The sequence below is a fragment of the Petaurus breviceps genome, unplaced genomic scaffold (assembly GCF_028583685.1).
Source record: "Petaurus breviceps papuanus isolate PSGF00001 unplaced genomic scaffold, PetGlider_PUasm1.0 37, whole genome shotgun sequence".
Taxonomy (NCBI): Eukaryota; Metazoa; Chordata; class Mammalia; order Diprotodontia; family Petauridae; genus Petaurus; species Petaurus breviceps.
Window position 1 is genome coordinate 82,828,664 of NW_027186296.1, and position 7,795 is coordinate 82,836,458.

The window sequence follows — 7,795 nt, forward strand, 5'->3', positions numbered from 1 at the left end:
CAAATGAAAGAATAGAAGGCAATGTGAAATATCTCATGGGAAAAAACACTGACCTGGAAAACAGATCCAGCAGAGACAATTTAAAAAACACTGGACTACCTGAAAGCCATGATCAAAGAAAGAACCTAGAAATAATCCTCCAAGAAATTCTCAAGGAAAACTGCCCTGATTTTAGAACCAGAGGGCAAAATAGAGGTTGAAAGAATCCACTGATCACCTCCTGAAAAAGATCCCAAAAAGAAAACTCCTAGGAATATTACAACCAGCTTCTGAAATTTCCAGATCAAGGAGAGAATATTACAAGCAGCCAGGAAGAAACAATTTGAATATTGTGGAAACACAATCAGGATAACGCAGGATCTGGCAGCTTCTTCACTGAGGGATCGAAGGGCTTGGAATATGATATTCCAGAGGGCAAATGAGCTGGGATTATTACCAAGAACCACCTACCCAGCAAAACTGAGTATCATGATTCAGGGGAAAATAAGGTCATTCAGAGGAATAGAGGACTTTCAAGTATTCTTGATGAAAAAACCAGAGTTGAATAGAAAATTTGACATTCAGATACAAGAAGCAAGAGAAGCATAAAAAGGTAAACAGGGAAAAGAAATCATAAGGAACTTATCAAAGTTGAACTATTTACATTCCTACATGGAAAAATGATAATTGTAACTGATGAAACTTTTCTCAGTATGAAAATAGTTGAAGGGAATATATATATATATGTATGTATGTATATATATATGTATATATATATATAGGAGGGTATATGGACATATGAATACATATGTGAATATGTGTATATAGGTTTACAGGTATATGTAGATAGAGGTCACAGGACCAATTTAATAGGAAGGGATGATACTTAAAAGGTGAAATTAAGAAGTGAGAGAGGAATATAATGAGAGGAAATGGGGAGAGACAGAATGGGGTAAACTATCTCATATAGAAGAGGCAAGGGAAAATGGTTACAATGGAGGGGAAAAACAGGAGGGCAAAAGGGAATGGGTCAACCTTATTCTCATTGAATTTGGCTCAGGGAGTGAATGACATACACACTAAATAGGGTATCTCATCCTACAGAAGAGTAGTGGAGAAGGGGATGAGAGGGGGGATGATGGATGACTGCCTGAGCCGGGGGGGGGGGGGAAGTTGGAAGCACCCACTTTTGAAAAGGGACAGGATCAAAGTAGAGAATAGAACAAGTGGGAGGTGGGATAGGAGGGAAGGAAATATAGTCAATTTTTTACAATGTATCTACTATGGTAATGTTTTTCATAGCTACACATGTACAACCTATACTGAATTGCTTATCTTCCCAGTAAGGGAGGGTGTCAGGGGAGGAAGGGAATGAATCTGGAATTCAATGTTTTAAAATCAAATGTTTAAATATATATATATATATATACACACTATTTTTAATACTATTGTACATGTAAATGGGAAATAAGATATACAGGCACTGGGGCATAGAGATCTACCATGCCCTACTGGAAAAGTTGTAGGGGGTATAGGAGAAGATACGTGAGAGAGCAGATTGGAGGAGGGGATATCTGTGGGACTGCTATTTTGGGGCAGTGGGTAGGGGGAAAATGGGGAGAAAATTTGTAACTCAAAATCTGGCGGAAATGAATGATGCAAACCAGAAGTTAATAAAGCATTTTAAAAAATAGAAACACATGTATAGGCATTAAAACATATTTCCATATTAGTCATGCATGTTGTGAAAGAAAACACACAAAAAAAACAAACAAGAAAAATAAAGAACAAAAAAAAGATATTTTAATCCACATTCAGACTCCCTCATTCTTTCTTTAGAGGTATATAAAATTTTTTACCATGAATTCTTTGGAATTGCCTTACATTATTTTGTTGTTGAATATTGTATAGTTCAGTCATTTATAATTGAGCATCATATAGTATTGCTGTTATTATATATAATGGTGTCCTGGTTTGGGGGACTTCACTTTGCATCAGTTCATGCAAGTTTTTCCAGGTTTTTCTGAATGCATTTTCCTTATTTTTTCTTTGAGCAAAATAGTATTTCATTACAATAATATGCCACAACTTGATCAAACAATCTCCAATTGATGGGCTTCCCCTCAATTTCCAACTCTTTACTACCTCAAAAGAGTTGGTATAAATATTTTTATACATAAAGGTTGTTCTTGTTTTTCTCTTTGAGATACAAAACTAGTAGTGCTGTTCCTACATCAAATAGTATGCAAAATTGTATAGTCTTTTGGCTATAGCTACAAATTGCTTTCCAGAATGGTTGGATCAATTCACAACTCTACCAATACTGCAGTAGTATCCCAATTTTCCTATGGCCCCATTTCACTTTTTGGTCATAACAGCCAATTTGATAGTTGTGAGGTGGTATCTCAGAGTTGTTTTCATTTCCATTTCTTTAATCAGCAATGATTTAAAGTATTTTCTTTTCAAATGACTATAGATGGCTGATTTTTTTTTTCATCTGAAATTTGCTTGTTTATATCCTTTGAGTATGTGTCAATTGGGGAATGACTTTTATTCTTATAAATGTAACTCAGTTCTCTATATATTTGAGCAATAGAACCTTTATCAAAGAAATTTTCAATTAAAAAAAATCCCATTTTCTGTTTTCCTACTAATCCTGGCTACATTGATTTTATTTCTGCAAAATGCTTTTTAATATAATGTACCCAATATTGTCCATCTTATATCTCTTAATGCTCTCTATGTCTTATTTGGTCATAAATTTTCCCCTTATCCATAGATATGACAGGTAAACTATTCCATATCCCTCTAATATGCTTACAGTATTACCCTTAATGTCTCAATTACATACCCATTTTGACTTTATCCTGGTATGTGGTATGAAATGTTGGACTATACCTAGCTAGAATTTTATAAGTTTCAAAGAAGCAACTGAAGGATAGAAAATGAAAGGAGCTTACCTTTTCAGTCTTTTTCCTCATTTGGGGAGAATGTTAAACTTCCTTCTGTCCTACTCCCCACACATATTAAACTTCCACTTATCTAGACTCCAACCTATTACTTATTCTCCTCTTCCAACTTAGTTGGAGTTAATAGTAACAAATAACCCATAATTATCGGATACATTAAGCATCCCAAAGGACTTTTCTCACAACTGGAAACAACGTAGTGTAAATAAAATCCTCAATTTTACACATAAGAAAAAATAGGTTCAGAGAAGCAAAGGTACTTGTCACAGCTAGAGTCAGGATCAGAACTGAAGTTTATAGATTCCATCATTAATATACCCTTCACTACATCATGCTGCCTCTCTAATAATAACTCATATTTATATAACGTATAGGAATAGAATAGGGATATCATAAGGACCTGTGATATAATTAGTATAGGAATTCCAAGATGAGAAAACACCTCTAATGCAGATTGGCATCTTCTTTGCATCTTAAAGTCTTAGGGCTCTAAAAGATTTAAAATGCTGTTGTCTAAAATGCTCATAAACTTTGATCCAGGGATCTCACTGCTAGGCATATACCACAAAGACATAAAAACAGGAATTATCCTATATGCAACAAAATATTCATAGTCATACTTTTTTGTAGCACCAAGGAACTGGAAGCATAATAGATACATATTTCTGGGGAATGGCTAAACATGTTGTGGTATATTAATGTAATGGAATATGTATTATAAGAACATTATAAATGTGGAAAAGCATGGGAAGACTTCTATAACCTCATGAAAAAGTAGGCAGAACTAGGAATGATAAATAGATAGATCAATAGGCATAGAGATATAAACCTAAATAGATATATGTGTATAGTATACGTATATGTATGTGTGTATATATGCATAAAGGCATGAGGAAAATATACATATATATACAGAGAAAGAGCAGCATGGGAAATATGTGTGTTTATACATATATATACATATATACACACATATATACATACACACAGTATATATACATACACACATATATGGAGAAGCATGGTGTCTTTATGTGTGTGTGTATTTTCACTGCAGAGAGTGCAATTTTGATGTATGAACTACTTTGTTCTAATGTCAAATGTATATTAGATTAAAATACTATTTTATGGAGAGCTCGCACAGGGCAAGCACTCACATGGTGGTCAGAGGAAGTAATACAAGGATACTCTCAAAGTCTCTCTTAAGAACTCTGGAATTTACACATAAGAAAAAATAGGTTCAGAGAAGCAAAGGTACTTGTCACAGCTAGAGTCAGGATCAGAACTGAAGTTTATAGATTCCATCATTAATATACCCTTCACTACATCATGCTGCCTCTCTAATAATAACTCATATTTATATAACGTATAGGAATAGAATAGGGATATCATAAGGACCTGTGATATAATTAGTATAGGAATTCCAAGATGACATGGAAGACACTAGCATGGAACCACCTACCATGGTATGTCCTCATCAGAAAAGGTGCTGTGCTGCTCTATGAGCAAAACAGAATTGAAGTAGTTCAAAAGAAATGAAAAACATCACTATTTAACCAAAAATTGGGAAAACTAGAATATACTATTGCAGAACTGAGGCATAGACAAGCATCTTACACCATATAACAAGATAAAGTAAAAATGGGGACACAATTTAGGTATAAAGTCTGATACTATAAGCACACTAGGAGACCAAGTAATAGTTTATATGGCAGATTTATGGAGATTGGAAGAATTTGTGGCCAAACAAGAGTTAGAGAACATTATGAAATGCAAAATGGATAATTTTGATTACATTAAATTGAAAAGTTTTTGCACAAAGACAATGCAACCAAGATTTGAAGGGAAGCAGAAAGCTGGGAAACAATTTTTACAGCCAGTTTCTCTGATAAAGGCCTCATTTCTCAATTATATAGAGAACTGAGTCAAATTGATATGAATACAAGTCATTCACCTATTGATAAAGGGTCAAAGCATATGAACAGGTAGTTTTCAAATGAAGAAATTGAAGCTATCTATAGGTATATGAAAATAATGCTTCAAATCACTATTGATTAGAGAAATGCAAATCAAAACATCTCTGAGGTACCACATCACACCAGCCATATTGGCTAATAAGACAAAACAGGAAAATGATCAATGTCAAAGCAGAAGTGGGAAATTTGGAACAATAATGTGTTGGTGTAGTTGTGAACTGATTCAACCATTCTGGAGAGCAATTTGGAACTATGCCCAAAGGACTATAAAACTGTGCATAAGCTTTGATCCAGCAATACCACTTCTAGATCTGTCTCCCAAAGAGAACGTAAAATGGGAAAAAGACCCACATGTACAAAATTATTTATAGCTGCTCTTTTTGTAGTGGCCAAGAATTGAAATTAAGGGATGTCCATCCATTGGGGAATAGTTGAACAAGTTGGGGTATGTGAATGTAATGGAATACTACTGTTCCATAAGAAATGATGAGCAGGTGGACTTCAGAAAAACCTGGAAAGACTTCCAAGAACTGATGCTGAATGACATGAGCAGAATCAGAAGAACATTGTATAAAGTAACAGCAACATTGTCTGGTGACTAACTCTGATATTCTTATCTCTTCTCAGCAATGCAAGGATCTAAGACAACTCTAAAAGTTTCATGACAGAAAATGTTGTCCACATCCAGAAAAAGAAATGTGGAGTTTGAATGCAGATCGAAGCATTCTATTTTCTCTCTCTGTTTTTTTCATTTCTTCTTTCTTGTGGTTATTAGATCTAATTCTCCTTTACACCATGACTAATGTGAAAATGTTTAATATGAATGTATATGTAGAGCCTATATCATTTTACATGCCATTTTGGGGAGGGAGAAGAAGAGTCAGGGGGAGGGAATTTAGAACTCAAAATCTTATGGAAGTCAATGTTGAAAACTAAACATAATTAATAAAAAAATTAAAGAAATGAGAAATACACAAATTTAGAAAATCCATCCCAAATGTTCATATGGACCATTTGTGCCTGACCTGTTAAAGCATTCTGAGGTTGTATTGGTCTGATCAGCCTCAATTGGACACACTGTAACTTGACTCTAACATAGTAATGTCATTTTGGTCCACTTTGAAAGCAAAGGACAACAACCAACCGTGTGTGTGTGTGTGTGTCTGTGTCTGTGTCTGTGTATGTATGTATGTATAGATATGTAGAATGATATATGTGTGTATCACATATAAAAATATATATGTATATATATATAGAGAGAGAGAAGCATTGGGTATATATTTTTCCACATATTGTATATGTGTTTTATATATGTATACATACACATATATACAGATATACATACATACACACAACAGCAATGGCATAAATGGAAAGAAAATCAAAAACATAATCAAAACTGACTTTGGAATAATTCAAATATTTAAGCCCTTCTCTGAAAAAGAACAGGGAAAATGTATACACCTCCCTTCTTTGTAGAGTTAAGGAACTATTGTGACGTGAAGGGGGTGTACTAAATGGCTTATGAGGTGTCTTGTAATTGTAGATCTATGACCTTTTAGGATGTGGAAAATTGTATATACTGTCTGCCTTAGCTGATGTGTTGGTGAGTCTGTCTGCCTGTCTCTCTCCCCCAAGGTTCCCCTAGGGCTCTCTGGATAGAGAAGACATCTATGTAGAAGAAAAGACAATGGGGAAACAATAATTAATATATATTTTAAATTTTAAATGCTATCCTCACAACTCCAATAGTAAAAGTTTCTTTATTCCCTTTTTACATATGAGGAAATTGAGGCTCAGAGAAGTTAAATACCAAAAAAAATTAGGGCTGGAGTAGAGGAAATCCTTACTAACAATTAGAATAATATAAAAGTGAAATGGGATACCTGAGGGGGCAGTAGGTTCCACCTCACTGGGTCTACAAGCAATGTGTGGATTTGTGAGGCACAATGTATAGGGATTCTTGTTCAAATAAATGTTGGATTATACGATTCCAGTGGTCCCTTTGAGTCCTAAGATTTAGGGCTTACCCATTGTCACAAAGCTGCTGAAGTCAGAATATGAAATCATATCTAGCCATGTTCTTCCTATTTATTATATCATGTTGGCTTTCTAAATGGCTCAGATTATACAATTCTGAAAAGACTCATACATAAAATGGTATACTCATAGTGTTGATTCTGAGTCAATGCATGGTAGTAACCTAGGTGGTACATATCTAGTGGACAGAGTGCTTGGCCTGGAATAAAGAAAAACTGAGTTCAAATCCATCCATAGAAACCTACATGCTGTGTGACCATGGGCAAGTCACTTGACTTCTGTATCTCAGCTGCCTGAACTATAAAATGCCAACAGGGTTGTTTTGAGCATCAAATGAGATATTTGCAAAGTGCTGAGCACAATGCCTGGCACATAGTAAGCACTTTAAAAGATTTATTCCCTTCACTTCCCCTCTTAACTATTCTGTTTCATCAAAGGAAAATCCTTCTGCATAATCATCATGCTAAAATATGTTATTGTACTCTAATTCTTTGGAATATAGTACAGATCCTAACTTTTCATTAACTAGTCTTCAGTTATCTGGAATACCTCATTTCCCAACTATGTTGCATAAATTGGAGGTTCCTGCATACATCAGATAGCTGAAGTAAAGCTTTATGAAGACTATTTTGTAAAGTTCTCTCAGCACCCCCCAAAATGACAAATCAGGGGAGTAACTAACAGCTGGTGAAATAAACTCAAAGGAATTTTGTAGAAATACACTCAGGACCTCAAACTTCTAAGCCAAAAGGTGATAACCATGTGACATTTGTAAAAAGTGACTTTCACAGAAAGGATGGAATGTAACCATATTTTAGGTTCTCTCTCTCT

General features: G+C 34.7%; 1 protein-coding gene across 3 annotated transcripts in view; it reads right to left on the reverse strand.

Moving 5' to 3' along the window:
• Positions 1 to 7,795, reverse strand: part of SORCS1 (sortilin related VPS10 domain containing receptor 1) — a 711,184-nt gene that overhangs the window by 86,507 nt on the left and 616,882 nt on the right. The window lies entirely within an intron of this gene.